This window comes from Phocoena sinus, chromosome 12 (assembly GCF_008692025.1).
Source record: "Phocoena sinus isolate mPhoSin1 chromosome 12, mPhoSin1.pri, whole genome shotgun sequence".
Classification (NCBI taxonomy): domain Eukaryota; kingdom Metazoa; phylum Chordata; class Mammalia; order Artiodactyla; family Phocoenidae; genus Phocoena; species Phocoena sinus.
Window position 1 is genome coordinate 2,497,957 of NC_045774.1, and position 13,682 is coordinate 2,511,638.

The window sequence follows — 13,682 nt, forward strand, 5'->3', positions numbered from 1 at the left end:
GGTTACTTGCTCGCCAGCTCTTGGTGCTATCGTTCTTTTAAAATTTTATATAATGGTTGTAAAGTGACGTCTCCTCATTTTATTTTATTTTTCTCATCATGTTTAATGAGTTGAGAGTGTCTTCATGTACTTTCCAGTCATGTAGATTTCGCTTGCTCCAAACTGCTTTCAGAATGTTCCTATGTTTTGATTGGGTTCCTGTCTTTTCTCATTGATAAGTACATTAACCATGTGATTATCTCTATTGATACAGAAAAAGCAGTTGATGAAATTTCAACACAGAAGTTTGATAAAAACTTTGTTTATTGTAGTCATAGAGAAATACTATTGATTTTTAAGCAGATTTTATATCCCTCAGTCTTTTGGAACTTTCATTAGTTTTAAGTCCCTCTGTTCTGTCGGGATTTCTATGGTTAGGACTGTGTCATCTGCCAATAAGGATATTCTTTCACCTTCCCCCTTCCAAACCGTGTGCCACTCGTTTCTTTCCTACCTCCTCTCCCCCTTTTTCTCCCCTTCTCCCGCTCCTCCCTCCCCTCCCTCCCCTCCCCTCCCCTCCCTCCCCTCCCCTCCCCCTCCTCCCTCTCCTTCTTTTATCTCACTGCATTGGTAAGGACCTTTGTTTAACAGTTGTGATGTTAAGGAGGAATCCTTGCTTCTGATTTTAAGTTTTCTCCACTAAGTGTGATATTTGCTAAATGTTTGGGGAATGTGGCCTTTACCACATTGAAGACATTTTCTTCCACTCCCAGTTTTCTGGAAGAGTTTAGATGGGGGTTGGTGATGTGCTCAGTCTGGTGTCTCTTCAGGGTCACCTTGGCCATTGCATTCGGAGGGTCCAGAGAGGGGCTGCTGCGGTGGCCCAAGTCCGAGACTGCAGCCTGCGTCAGGAGGGTGGGTGGCGGTGGATACAAAGAGAAGTGAGTCATCTGAGAACTGCTTAAAGGGAGATTAATGGGACTTGGTGATAGACAGGATGTGGGGAAGGAGGAACAGGGAATGTCAGAGCTGACTGCCAGCTCTTGGCTTGCTCAGCTGGGAGGACGCCATTGCTGGGGTAGGGAACACGGCAAGAGGTACTGGCTGCACAAGGTGACATGGACGTGTCTTCGAGGTAGTCACAGTAGGGTGCTGGGTAGATACAGGACCCAGGGGCCTGGAGCGCAGAAGAGGGATCTGGGTCAGTCTAGACTCAAACCTCATTGAAAGCTAATGGATATGGACCACTAGGAAACCAGTGTGAACTTCAGTATTTTCGATGTTACAGAGGGGCAGAATGGAACAGCAGAAACAGAAGCAGTAATCAGAGACACGGCTGAAAATAACTATCTGGGAAAAGATCAGAATACCCAGTTTAAAGAGGTGTTGCAGGGGAAATTGAAGAGGCTCCCATTCAGGCAGAAAGTTTTGTTCCTAAGGGCTAAACATTACATCACAAATTATAGCAATTGTACCTAAATGTCTAGGTAAGTGAATAATTATAAACTCTTCAAAGTTTTAGTAACAACTGTGAACTATGAAGAAACGAATATATTTTAATTACATGAATTATAACTCCGTACATCCACCACCATAACTGGGTTAAAAGTTAGTGAGACACTGAATGCAGTGAGCTGTTTTACCTTTGAAGTTTTCAGGAATGGATTGGCGGTGCAGGTGTGTTACTGTGAAGTATGCATCCTGCAAACTCATCCACTGAGAATAGCAAGGATTTGGGAAGACGTAGGGTTGGGATAGAATACTCAAAACCTTGGAAATTTTGTAACCGGAACACTAAGCCAAAAAAAAAAAAAAAATCCTAATTAAGATCCTTGCACAGAAAGGGCGTATGAAATTCCTGATAGATGAAGTAAGCTGCGGTACACACAGAACTTTAATAAAGAGGAAGGCAAAGGCGGCTTGATGAAAGACCAGGGGAGGACGGGTGGAGGTGCCTGGCCCTGGAGACGAGGACAGAGGTGGATGGCCACAGGCAAACGCAGCGATGCCAGCGCCGGCCGTTCTGGACCACTGTCTGCGCTTGTTTCTTTTGACAAAGATCCGGAGACGCGTGCAACAGACACTTTCAAGGCGGAACATGTGACCAGACGGGACCAAGAGGGACAGCGTGGGGTCAGAGGGCATCGTTTATGGAAGAGCGCGCCTCTGCGTCCTGCCCTGCTCACTTGTGTTAGCCTTTTGTGTTTAGTGTCGTGACTTACAACCCTTGTGCGCCAGAGACATTGGTCCACGCCCGCTGCAGCTTTTACGTTATATTCACACCTGGTCGGTCCCAAGTCCATCAGTTACACATGCATGTTATAAAACACGTGCCCCTAGCAAACCCGCTGCATTTCATCCACAGCTTGCGTATCTCTAGATGTGCTTTTTGTAGAGGGTCCAGTGGTGGGGAGATGCTGACTGTCTGCAGATGCATCTGGAAGGAGAAACTGACCTTGAACCACCCTGGCTGCAGACTGTATAGTACTGTTCTATCTGAAGATTTCCTTGTGAGTGTGAGGGGTATTTAAGCGTCTGTTACTTATGATCTCCTTGAACTTATCCTAATTATTTGGGAGATGGGGCAGTTCTTTTCCAGATGCAATGCTCATATCTTATGCAAAATCAAGTTCCAACTCCTTGATTGTGAGAAACGTGAGCCAGTTTCTTCAAAAAAATGAAAATAATTAATATCCAGAATTAATAATATCCAGAATTAATAATATAAGTCTTTCTGAAGACAGCAGTTAGAAGAATGGAAAGGTGACCCCTAAAACAAATGTTCCCCGAGGAAGAAATGCCAATCTCTTCCATTTTTTTAATCAGTTACATTTCATATTCTCATAATTTATTTCATTCTCCTTTTGTTTTCACTTGAGTGGAAAAAAATTAACACCTTAAAGCAGAAAGGTACGCATAAGGTTAATTGAATTGCAGAAAAGAAATTGGAGGCTGCCAGTTTTTCTGAATCGTAATCACGGTAAATACAGTTTTGCATTCTTCTAAACGAAACCCTGGTTCTTTGATTTCGTGTGCTATGTATTACTTTTTCTTCTTCTTTGTATTTCTTCTGTGAAGAAATTTTGAGCAACCAAGGGGAACACTGGAGAAGAGAAGATGTATTTTTAATGACGCGGGTTCCGAAAGCAATGGCACACCCCTGGTGGCCGCCGTTCTCACGGGACACACCGTTGACCTGCCTGAGCTCTGATTGTGAACTCACTCCCCTTCAAGGCTGTGTCTCTGTTTGATTAACGTGGCAACTTGGTAAAATCATGGTCTCTGCTTCCTCAGGAAGTTAAAACGTATATTCTTTGAACTTAAAACGGATCTCAGCTCATGTGACTTGACCCCTGTGTACAAGCTAGGGTGTCAGTCCAAAGAAAGCTGTCATCCCTCACCTATGGCCTACGGTATAGCATAAAAAGATAATTAAGATTCAAAATGTGTCCAGTTATTCCCATAATGACATAATTGGAAAAGGGTGTTTAAATCAACATGCTTAGCTGTCGACATCCGCCGGTGAATAAGTATTCCGTGGGTTGTAAACTTAAAATGACAACATAGTTAATAACATGGCTTTACCCGTTTTGCTTGGTGAGATGAGTCATGGTTAGAGAGCGACTAAGAAAGTTTTAGCAGATTCAGAGAGACGGATGGATGGGGGAGTCAGAACGAACGATGCTGTACTTGCTGAGCCCCCAGCAAAAGGCCTGTGACTGCAGGGAAATCCGTGGGTCATCAGGGGAAGCCAGTAAGGAAGGAGATGGGAGCGGTTTATCGGGGGAGGTCCGAGCAGAGGTACGGGGACAGTTGTGTCACGGAGGACGAGCTGGGTGGTCAGACGTGTCCCAGGCTCCAAGGAGGCAGGCCTTATGAAGCAGGTGCTTTGACAAAGCCAGAGGGAAACAACTCCCAAGAGACATTCTCAGTGCACAATTTAGGCAATGTAACTTCACGTGGTCCTAATGAAAAGGAAAAGGGAGAAATTATTTTCAAAAATCCAGTCTGATCCCACAAGTAGCTTCCCAGGGGCAGCTTGGAAAAGCACAGGTGGGAAAGGCCAGAAGCAGACACACCAGGGGGATTAAGACAAATCCCTCATCACAGCATCAGAAGGAATCAGCCCCCGCTTAGGAAACAGGCATTTTGAACCTACACGCCATCTTATGTTTGCCCGGAACTATGAATGGTCAGCTGCACTCCTGCTGTGACCGTGAGAGCACCGTGTACCTCTTACCGCTCAGCGGCCACAGTGGCGTACGAGGCAGGCACCGTAGGGCACTTATCTCCCTTTATAAGATGAGATTACGGTTCTTGGCTTGTGGGACGCTCCCTGTAGGCTTCTCAAGGTCGCAGGGCTTGTAAGCGGCAGAGCCAGGGCTCAGAAGACCTGTTCTCAGGGCCCAAGCTCTCTTGTTTTGGGGATACACAAGGTTAATAGTAATAGAGAAAGGAGTATAAAACCTCTCTTTTGAAGCTCACTGTGGGTCCCAGTCTCCTGGTCTGGACAAGGTTCCTCACGGATTACATGTGTACATCAATCTATGAGTTTGTGAAACTGAAGATGTCCGAAGCCCGTGGATGACTAGATGAGGTCCAGGACGGATGGTGTCTACAAAGGACAGTCCACACGCATCGACAAAAGGAACAGCAACTGATTGATAAAGGACCGGCCATCTCAGACCGACCCCGTTTACAGCGACAGACAGACTGTTCGGGAAGGTACAGTGGAGTCTCTGTCAAGGATGAAAGATGGAGCTACAGCCATCGGATGAGTTTGTCAACCCCCAGGAGAGTGTGCAGCGGTCCCTGCAAGCTGACCAGAGCCTGTGTCCCTTTGTCCCGTCACCACTCAAGGTGCAGCCTCGTCAGCCAGTTGTTACCGTTCCCACACTCACGCTCTGTCTCTCCACACAGCCTCCCAAACCCAGCCTTTGGGACGTGCCTCTCCCCACCCACCCTTCCCGACTCCTAGACGCTCCTCTCGTATCCCTTCTGCTCTGTAACCGCGACCTGGCTGGTTCCTGATCCTTTGGGATCCTGTCCGGTGGAGGCCGTTTGCCCGCCCACTGCCCCTCACGCCCGAGCGCCGGAGCTTGGGTCACTGTCTCCCTGCCCTTCGGGTAGCCTTCCGACCACAGCTCTTCTCTTAGCTGGAAAGCTTTTGCTCCTGTAAATCTCGCACGATCTGGCCTCACCGCCTTCCCCTCCACTCCTGGCTGTTGTCTGCCCCACTTGGTGTGGCCGTGGCGCCTTCTCTGGCCACTTTGAGAGCACCCTCCCGTAGGGCCCTCGACATCCACACCAGGAACTCATCTCGTACACATGGTCTCTTACTTCCTTTGCCCCCTCACCCGCAGTGACGTTTTCTTCTACTCCAGACCGGCCCCCTCCTCTCAACTTTGTCATGCTGGAAATTAATCAGTCTTAATTTACAAAACCATTCTGTTTGCCTCTGTTTCCTGTCCTAACTGGCCAGGTATGGGGCCACACTGTAGGTTCTCATCCTCCTGTTAAGACCCTCCAGGCCATCGATGAGTCCACCCACCTGCCCCACCAGCCCTTCCTGCCACCACTTCCCTTTCATCCAACAAGGGTCCAGCAGTTAGTCTAGTGTGATTCTCTGAAACGTCTCGTCCTATAGCCGTTTAATTCTGTTCATCTGGGAAAAGCACAACCCTGGAAGAAGCCAGTCCTTTTCCGTCCTCCGTGTCTGTGTCTGAACTCTGACAGTAGATTACCAGGGAAACACATACCGGGTGGATCGTGACTGTAACAGCCTCATTAGCGAGCCTTTCAGGATGCCCCTTTCTTCCCAGCGTGGTCCTGCGCTCCCTCTGCTATTTCTCCACGATGACTGTTTTCAACTTCCTCTGCTCACATCAGCTGGGCCCCTATTCTGGGCACCATTCTCTCCAGTGGTTCACCCTGCTTCCTACTCTATAGAAAGAGGAAAAAAATAGAAGCCAACACTCAGAAACATCCTCAGATACCTGCTTCTGACCCTACAGCTGATACTTGTCTATACCCAGCCCCTCCTTCTTCCCTTCCAGCAACGTTAAGAAAGTATCTTACCCCCGCTAAGGGTAATCAGGAAATGCACAAGACTGTTCAATACTCATTTCTTTCGTCTCACTCCTTTCTCATACTGTACGTGTTCCATTTTTGTTTAGCTCTGCCCTTGTCTTTGCAGTGTCACGTTCACGCACACGTGCCTTCATCCTCACGCAGAGACACTCAGAGGGTTCCTCAGAGCCGCTCCCTTCTCTTCAGCAGATCTTTGTAACAGACATGTCACTCGATACCCTCGCCCCCACTTCTTCACTTTCCTTTCAATTCCAATCTGGCATTGACTCCCCCTATCTATTCACTCAACACATGCTTGCAGAGTGCCTACTACGTGCAGATACCAGTAGTTCCGTCCTCTGGGCTGCAGCAGTGAACACAGAAGACAAATGTCACTTCTGTCCCCACTGTGTGGAACCGCAGTGATTCCCCATGTGCTTAATCCCATGTGTCTGTTTCAGTTATGATAAAGCTGAACTGCTGTAACAAAGAGACTCCAGAATATCGTGACGAATAGGGGAGAGCTTCATCTCTCTAATGGAACGTAGTCCAGAGACGGACCGACAACCCACGCTGGTGTGGAGGCTCCGCTACATGAGGTCATTCAGGGGCCTTGATTCCTTCCATCTCCTTCCTCCAGCATCTTTCAGAGTGTGGTGCTGGTCCCTGGGGTTAAAAGCAGACCATTTTCAAATTAGGTTTCCGACCTTCAAAAACCAGAAGAGGTAAAGGTCTAGGAAGATGACTTCACCTTTACTGAGATGTTCTGGAGTTACATCAGTTTCCCCTCATGTTCCGTTGGTCTGACCCTAGCCACACAGCCGCACTTAGCAGTATACAGGTCTGCGAGGTAGAGCCCCCAGCGGGGTGGCCATGCACCCAGTGAAACTCTGCCACAGTCCAACCTGCATGACTTTGAAGTAAACTCTGGCCTCATTCTCTTTCTTTGCTCTAGAGTTTATTCATGACATCAGGGTACCCTGTAACTTATACGAGTTTTCTGGGGGCTTTTGTGTGTTTCGTTTTTTAGTTTACCTTCCTCCCAGGCAACACCATCCCCTCTTTGGCTGATGTATTAGTCAGGCTTCTCCCCAGAAACAGAACTAATAGGAGATACATATATATATATATATATATATATATATATATATATACACACACACACACACACACACACACACACGGCGAGAGAAAGAGAGAGAGAGAGACAGAGACAGAAGGGGATTTACTACAAGAAATTGGCTCATGTGATTACAAAGGCTGACAAGTCCCATATCTGCAGTCAGAGCTGGAGACCCAGGAGAACCAGTGGTATATGTTCCAGTCTGAAAGCTGGCAGCCTTGACACCCAGGAAGAGCCAGTGTTCCAGTTTGAGCTCAAAGGCAGGAAAAGGCTGATATCCCGGCTCCAAGGCAGCCGGGCAGGTGGAAGTCTCTCTCATGTTTGTTGTACTCAGGCCTTCAGCTGATGGGATGAGGCCTCCCCACACTAGGGAGGGCCATCTGCTTCACCCTGTCTGCCGGTTCAGATGTTAACCTCGTGCAAAAACTTCCCCACAAACGTGCCCAGAATAACGTGTGACCAAATTCTGGGCTTCCTCTGACCCGGTCAAGTTGACACATAAAATTAACCATCACAGGTGATTAGCAAATGGTAGGACATTTGCTATGATAAGGAAAAATGGAGGAGCTGTTTGTGTTCCTGGCTGAGTCAGGGGAAGATGATGAGTTCAGTCTGGATGTGTTACTTGAGTCTCCAGGGAGATCGTGGAGTTACAGTTTCCAGCAGCGAGTGGATACATTTGTCTGAAGCTTGGTAGATAAGTCTGGGACAGAGATAAGAATGGAGATACCATGTGAGTATAAATGGTGTGTCTCTAGCTAGCTACCCTGTCAGGTTTCTGACCATCACCTTTGCCCTCTCGGTTTTGTCCGCCCGTCATCTGGTCCATCCCCAGTCCAGCTGATGCTCCCGCCGACGAGGTCTCCACGGGCCTGCTGTTCACCACGCCCTGGCCCAGCCCCACCGTCTGCTTCCTGCAGATGTGCCAGCACCTCTTACCCTTCTTTTCCTGCTCTTCCTGGATCAGAGTCAGTTACCACACAGAGTGTAAAATCGGAGAAAAACATTCTGATTAAAGCCCCTTAGTGGCCCCTTGCACTCAGGACAGAACCTAAAGTTCTGGAGAGGAAGGCGGGCCCCTGTCCTCCCTGGAGGCCCCTTCTCACGGGCGTTGAGTACACCAAGCTGTCTCAAGCTCGGGGGCTGTTCACGTGGGGTTGGCTGTGTTTTGATCAGGACTCCATATTCTTTGTGTGGGTGGTTCTCTTCCTTTTTTTTCTTTGCCAGGATAATACCTAACTCACCCTTTGCTTTTCATTTTCCCTGGGGCTTCCCTGTCTCTCTGGCCTGGGATGAGGCCCTCCTGTTACCTGTTCCCATGACAGCCGTACATGCACAGTTAACTATGTTGTCATTTGTTCCGTGACTGCTCCCCCACCAGAAGGCCAGCTCTGTGAAGCCAGCATCTCCCTGTTCACCACTGCTTCTTCAGAGGTTATTTCACAGCCTCAGGGATTAGTACTGATTTCCTGAATAAATGGATATTGCGAGCAGAATTGCGTAAACACGTAACACACTGATCCCATTGGTAGCTAAGACCAAGCTGGAGGAAAGGTGCATTCATGAGGTGATGGAACCAGAGTCCAGACGTTCTCTCCTGACGACCGTGTGTTTCAGCTGTTGAGGGGAAACACACCTCAAAGCTGGGATTTTCTGAGCGGCTTGATGTGTTAATGTGAGTTGATTCATGGTATCTTCTATCTTGATAGAGAAAGAGAGTCATTAATTCCTTTCAGAAATGTTATTGCAGTATTAAACAATTCACATAACTCTTAAATTTGCCTGTGTAACCGTAGACATATATACACATGCATTTCATTTCAGAAATACATAGTGAGCAGGCAGGCTACCAGTGGGTGTGCAATCAGTGACCACTCTCACAACAGACCCAGAAGTGTGTAAGTGGAGGCCCTCCTATCCCATGTTTTAAAACATTTAAAAGTTGTAAGTAAAACATGTTATCTATTCCCACCCCAACAAATAGAGTTGCCAAACACCAAAATTTCAAAAAATAAGTTTAAAACTATGCGTTATCTATGATTGAAAATCAATAAAATACCCATAATGACTAAATTTAAATATTCATGTCTGGTTGGTGACAGGCTAATGACAGTTGGATGAGTAATAAAATTAAAGCATACATAATGTACAAAATACGTTATTCCATACATTTTATTTTCCTTCCCTTAAATTCAGCAGAATTAACTAATTACGCTGTTACAGTCAGGTTTTTCACATACACTGCTTTATGAGCAGTAATGCCAAATTACATAACCTTTTTTGAGTCAGCGTACTTAACTTTTTATTCATTTAATTTTAGAAAACTTTAATTCTGCCAAAAGCAACTGAAATCATCCATAAAATTCTTTAAGGCGTGCTTAGATTTAGATATAAACTGAGAATTTTGTATCTCCTGCTCCACCTTTGTAATGAGGTCTCATAACTTTGTTATCAGAAAAAATTTTACCAAACGTTGTATTTCGTCATATAAATTGGTGTCACTCACATTGCTGTTTTTACCATCTCTTAGAGGAGCCTCTGGTTCCACACAGTGGAGGTGAAAGAGCCAGCAGCACGTTCATGCGTGTGTACGGATGCTTAGGGGAGCAGGTACACGTTCAGGAAGGATGCGAATTGTTGAATATCGTAAAGTCTTCCTCAGCTGCCCCCGCAAGTTTGCGGATCCCACGGTGCTGCGTAAATCGTGCGTCGGCACGTGAGGAGAAGCGAGAAAACGTGCAGGTGGCACCAGTGGGAAGGGCATCCACACTGAGAGCGGGCTTGACTCGCCTTCTCTAGCTCGGTGCGGCCCGTCCACACCCGCGCCGTGGACCGTGTCCGTCCGTCTGTCTCCCAGGTCATCACACTCACCCTCACGGCACCCACCTTCGTGGGGTTTGACTCTGCGGCTGGGAGTTTGGAATAGCAGTTCCTGGATCCTGAACAGAGCTGGTCGCGACACCGACCCCTTGGGGCGTGGGTTGTGCTGGGATTGTGAAGGCGAGGACCCCTGAAGCGCGGGCCCAGGCTCTGGGTCTGGGGGTGCGACTGTCCTTATGAGGGCAAGTAAGGTACCCCCCGGCCCGCAGGGCCCTGCGGACAGGGGGCGACAGAGCAGGACGCGGCTGTGTGCGGGCAGGGTGGCCCAGAGTGCTCTGGAAGCGCAGAGGGTGGGTCGGAGGTGCCCCCTGAGAGCGGAATGGGTGGAGCCAGCGTCCGGGCTGAAGGTGCCGAGCCGAGGAGAGGGTGGCTGAGGCCGGGCTGGCAGAGCGGGAGAGCAGGTCGGGCCTCGGGCGCCGATCTCAGGGGTTTTTTGGGCTCCTCCCTGAGGATGACGAGGGTCCTGGAGGATTTGAGGTTCTCATTTTAGAGTCGGTCTGGATGCTCCGTGCAGAATGGGTTGAGACGGAACTGGACCTGGAGGGCCTGGGCGGGGCCGGGGGTGGTGATGCTGCCGGAACCCAGGGGATGTGCAGCCCCCGCCGGGGGGCCGAGGCTGGCAATACAAAGATAGGGCGGAGAGACGGGTCAGTGTGGGGGACAGAAACCACGTCCCCTTTTCTGTCCTGAGTCACTGGGTGGAGGACGTGCCGTTGCTGGGACCATGTCCTGCGCAAGCAGGGAGGGGGTGGGGAAGGAGTTCCGTGTGGATGTCTGGAACCGCGTTGCCTGCTGGACGCCCAGAGGACCTGTTCAGCAGGTGGTAGGTGCCGGGTTCTGCAGCTCAGGAGTAGGTGTCGGCTCGAGACTTCGCTTGGATTTGGCAGGCTGTGCGTGATGTTTAGATCCGTGGGTAGAAACCAGCCCCGCCTTCCTGGGGCCTGGAATTACAGCCTCAGCGACAACAGCCAACAGTGTCCCCTGCCATTTACTCTGGCCACACACATCGCACATAATGGGAGGTGGAGGCCCACACGGCCAGCCTTGGCACTGGCAGTTTCAAAGATCTTTTCATTTGATCAGGAACTCCATCCTCATCTCTTCCACGTTACTGGAAATCTCTGCACTGCAACAGTTACCGAGACTAGTCACCACGATGCTGACTTCACTGTACTGGAAGACGATGGGTGGACAGAGGGGTGATTCCCAGCGACACGGGAAAAAAAGCAGACGAAGTTCTGCTCTTCTGAGACCCAGGTGATCGCTTCACCAGGAAACAAACACGTGGTTTCTGTGTAGCTATGATCTGCCCGGTGGAATTCTTTTCCAAGCCTTTAGTCTCCACGTGGTAGATAAACCACGTGTGGGCAGTGGAGAGCGTTTGGACGGGCCTCCCTGGGAGATTTATGGGCACAAAGGTACTCTCTACCTTCTTGTTAAAGATGATCCTTGTTAAAGAAGTTTCCGAGGAATAGCAAATCCAGGTAATGCACGATAGAGACATTTCTTGATTTTGTCATTCAGCAGAATGGTGAGACTCATAATTAAGTGAGGGAAGAATGTCCTTGCAGGGAGGACGGAGAGACACTTATAACTAAGGTCATGTGAACTGAGGTTCCGGCCCCATCGCTCAGCAAACCAGGCCAGTAACCTTTGACTAAGAGGTGTGTCAGCCAGAGCATGATGGGTGGAGTTTATTTTGTACGAATTGCCTTTATTTTGCTACTTTCCCCCAAAATTGCTAATCCCAATTCAGCTGCTCTTGGGAAAGCACAGAACCAAAATCTAGCGTCTGTGGCAGGAATTTGCAGTTGGTGGACGTGCTGTACTAACGGGGAAACAGAACAACGCCGCCTCGCCGCTGTAGACTTTTTTAACGACATCATTACAAAACTGCTGGGAACATTGTCTGAATAATCTGAGTCTACTTTAGCTACTCGTGGCTACAGATTGGGAGAGAGGTTCTGATTTAGGACCGTAAGGAGAACAGCCTGGACACGAGGAACAGAGAATCCTCTTTGTGGCTTTGTGGTCAAGCTGTGTGGCCTCGGACATAGTTCTCCCAGTGTTAAGTTTCTTCCGGAGAGGACCTACCCAGGGTGCAAGGAGGTCAGAGTTTCAAAATGACACCAACAGAGTCTCCAAGAAAAAAAAAGTGCATAAAAACAATATCAACAATGCCGTTAAGAATCCCTTTCTTGGAGACCACTTTGCAGCCTTCCAGGTGAGCGGAGGGACCACAGCACTGCACGTGGCCGTGAGGCCAATGCCCGCGGCTCTGTGCCGCCCTGTCACCTCTTGGCTGCACGACAGTGGCTGGCTCAAGACGGGCAGGCTTGCAGCAGAACAGGTGGCCACGCTTGGAAAGCTTGCCACCCATGGAAATAGCAGACCCTATATTAAGTAAATGACCCCAAGGCGCTCGATTAAGTCAGTTACTAAAAGTGGTTCTGACTTACCCTGGCCCCAAGGAAGCGGAGCTGTGTCCTCGCCCCCTTTTCGGGTGACGAACCTGCCTGAATGTTTACAAACTTCTCTTGGAGGTTTGCTCTCTGACACATGGATGAGTAAGAGCCTCGATGCCTGAAGAGGAAGGCTGCTTGGTTCCCCGGCCATAACTGACATCATTTCTCATTAGGGGTCATGCTCTCCTGCCTCCACCAAGCCTTCTCCAGATTCTGTGGGGCACTGTTAGTAAGTACCTTGGCTTACGTTTCTACAGAGCCCTTTGGAGTGTGCAGGGCTTTCTTTTCAACACGGTCCCCAATCCTATTTGGAAGTCAACTGCCCGGTCACTTAGGTAGTGATTTTTTCAAAGTCATGTATGACATTTGTAACCCTTTTCCCCCCTCTCTCCTTATTTTCGTTAATGTCAGACTTCGAGTATGATTTTTTTTTTTTTTTTTTTTTTTTTTTTTTGCTGTACGCGGGCCTCTCACTGTTGTGGCCTCTCCCATTGCGGAGCACAGGCTCCGGATGCGCAGGCTCAGCGGCCATGGCTCACGGGCCCAGCCGCTCTGCGGCATGTGGGATCTTCCCAGACCGGGGCACGAACCTGTGTCCCCTGCATCAGCAGGCGGACTCTCAACCACTGCGCCACCAGGGAAGCCCGAGTATGATTTTTTAAACATTCACTTTTCTCATTTTTGTCTTCATTTGGGTCCAACCTCGTTCTCTTCTATTTCTGTTTTCCTTTCAGTTTGGGCTCGCAGAAGTGCCCCATTCGGCAGAGCAGGCGCTCTTTCTCCTGTTACTTAATCTTGTTCTTGAGTTTGCTGAAGTTCATTTTGTCCCGTGTGTCTCTGCACAGGTTCTGCTCGCAGGGCTGCGTGCTTACGGGGGACGTCCCTGTGGTTTCTTTACAGTGAGGGATGATTTCAGTTTATCTGAAGCCTCAGTACGAGCCAGTGGGAGAGTGGTGTTTTCTTTTCTGTTTCTCTCGTACTCCTTCTCTCCATCTTTCCTTTGTCTTTTTCTCCCGATTTTATTCTCCTTTCCTCCTTTTCCTCCCTATACTTCCTTCCCTAAGGCAGCAGGTGCTGCTGGGAGGGTGACGGTCAGCCGGGAGGTGGGATCCTTGTCCTGGGCCTGGTCTGTGGGACTTTGTCTCAAGGACCCTCACTCCCATCTC

General features: G+C 48.9%; 1 protein-coding gene and 1 long non-coding RNA gene across 7 annotated transcripts in view; one reads left to right on the top strand and one right to left on the bottom strand.

Moving 5' to 3' along the window:
• The window catches only part of RPS6KA2 (ribosomal protein S6 kinase A2), a 356,893-nt gene that overhangs the window by 120,762 nt on the left and 222,449 nt on the right, over positions 1 to 13,682 (top strand). The window lies entirely within an intron of this gene.
• Positions 675 to 10,825, bottom strand: LOC116763334. Its single transcript, XR_004352482.1, has 3 exons — positions 6,058 to 10,825; positions 5,739 to 5,922; positions 675 to 4,718 (listed from the first exon to the last, which is right to left on the bottom strand). It is a non-coding gene; the product is annotated as an uncharacterized LOC116763334 (long non-coding RNA).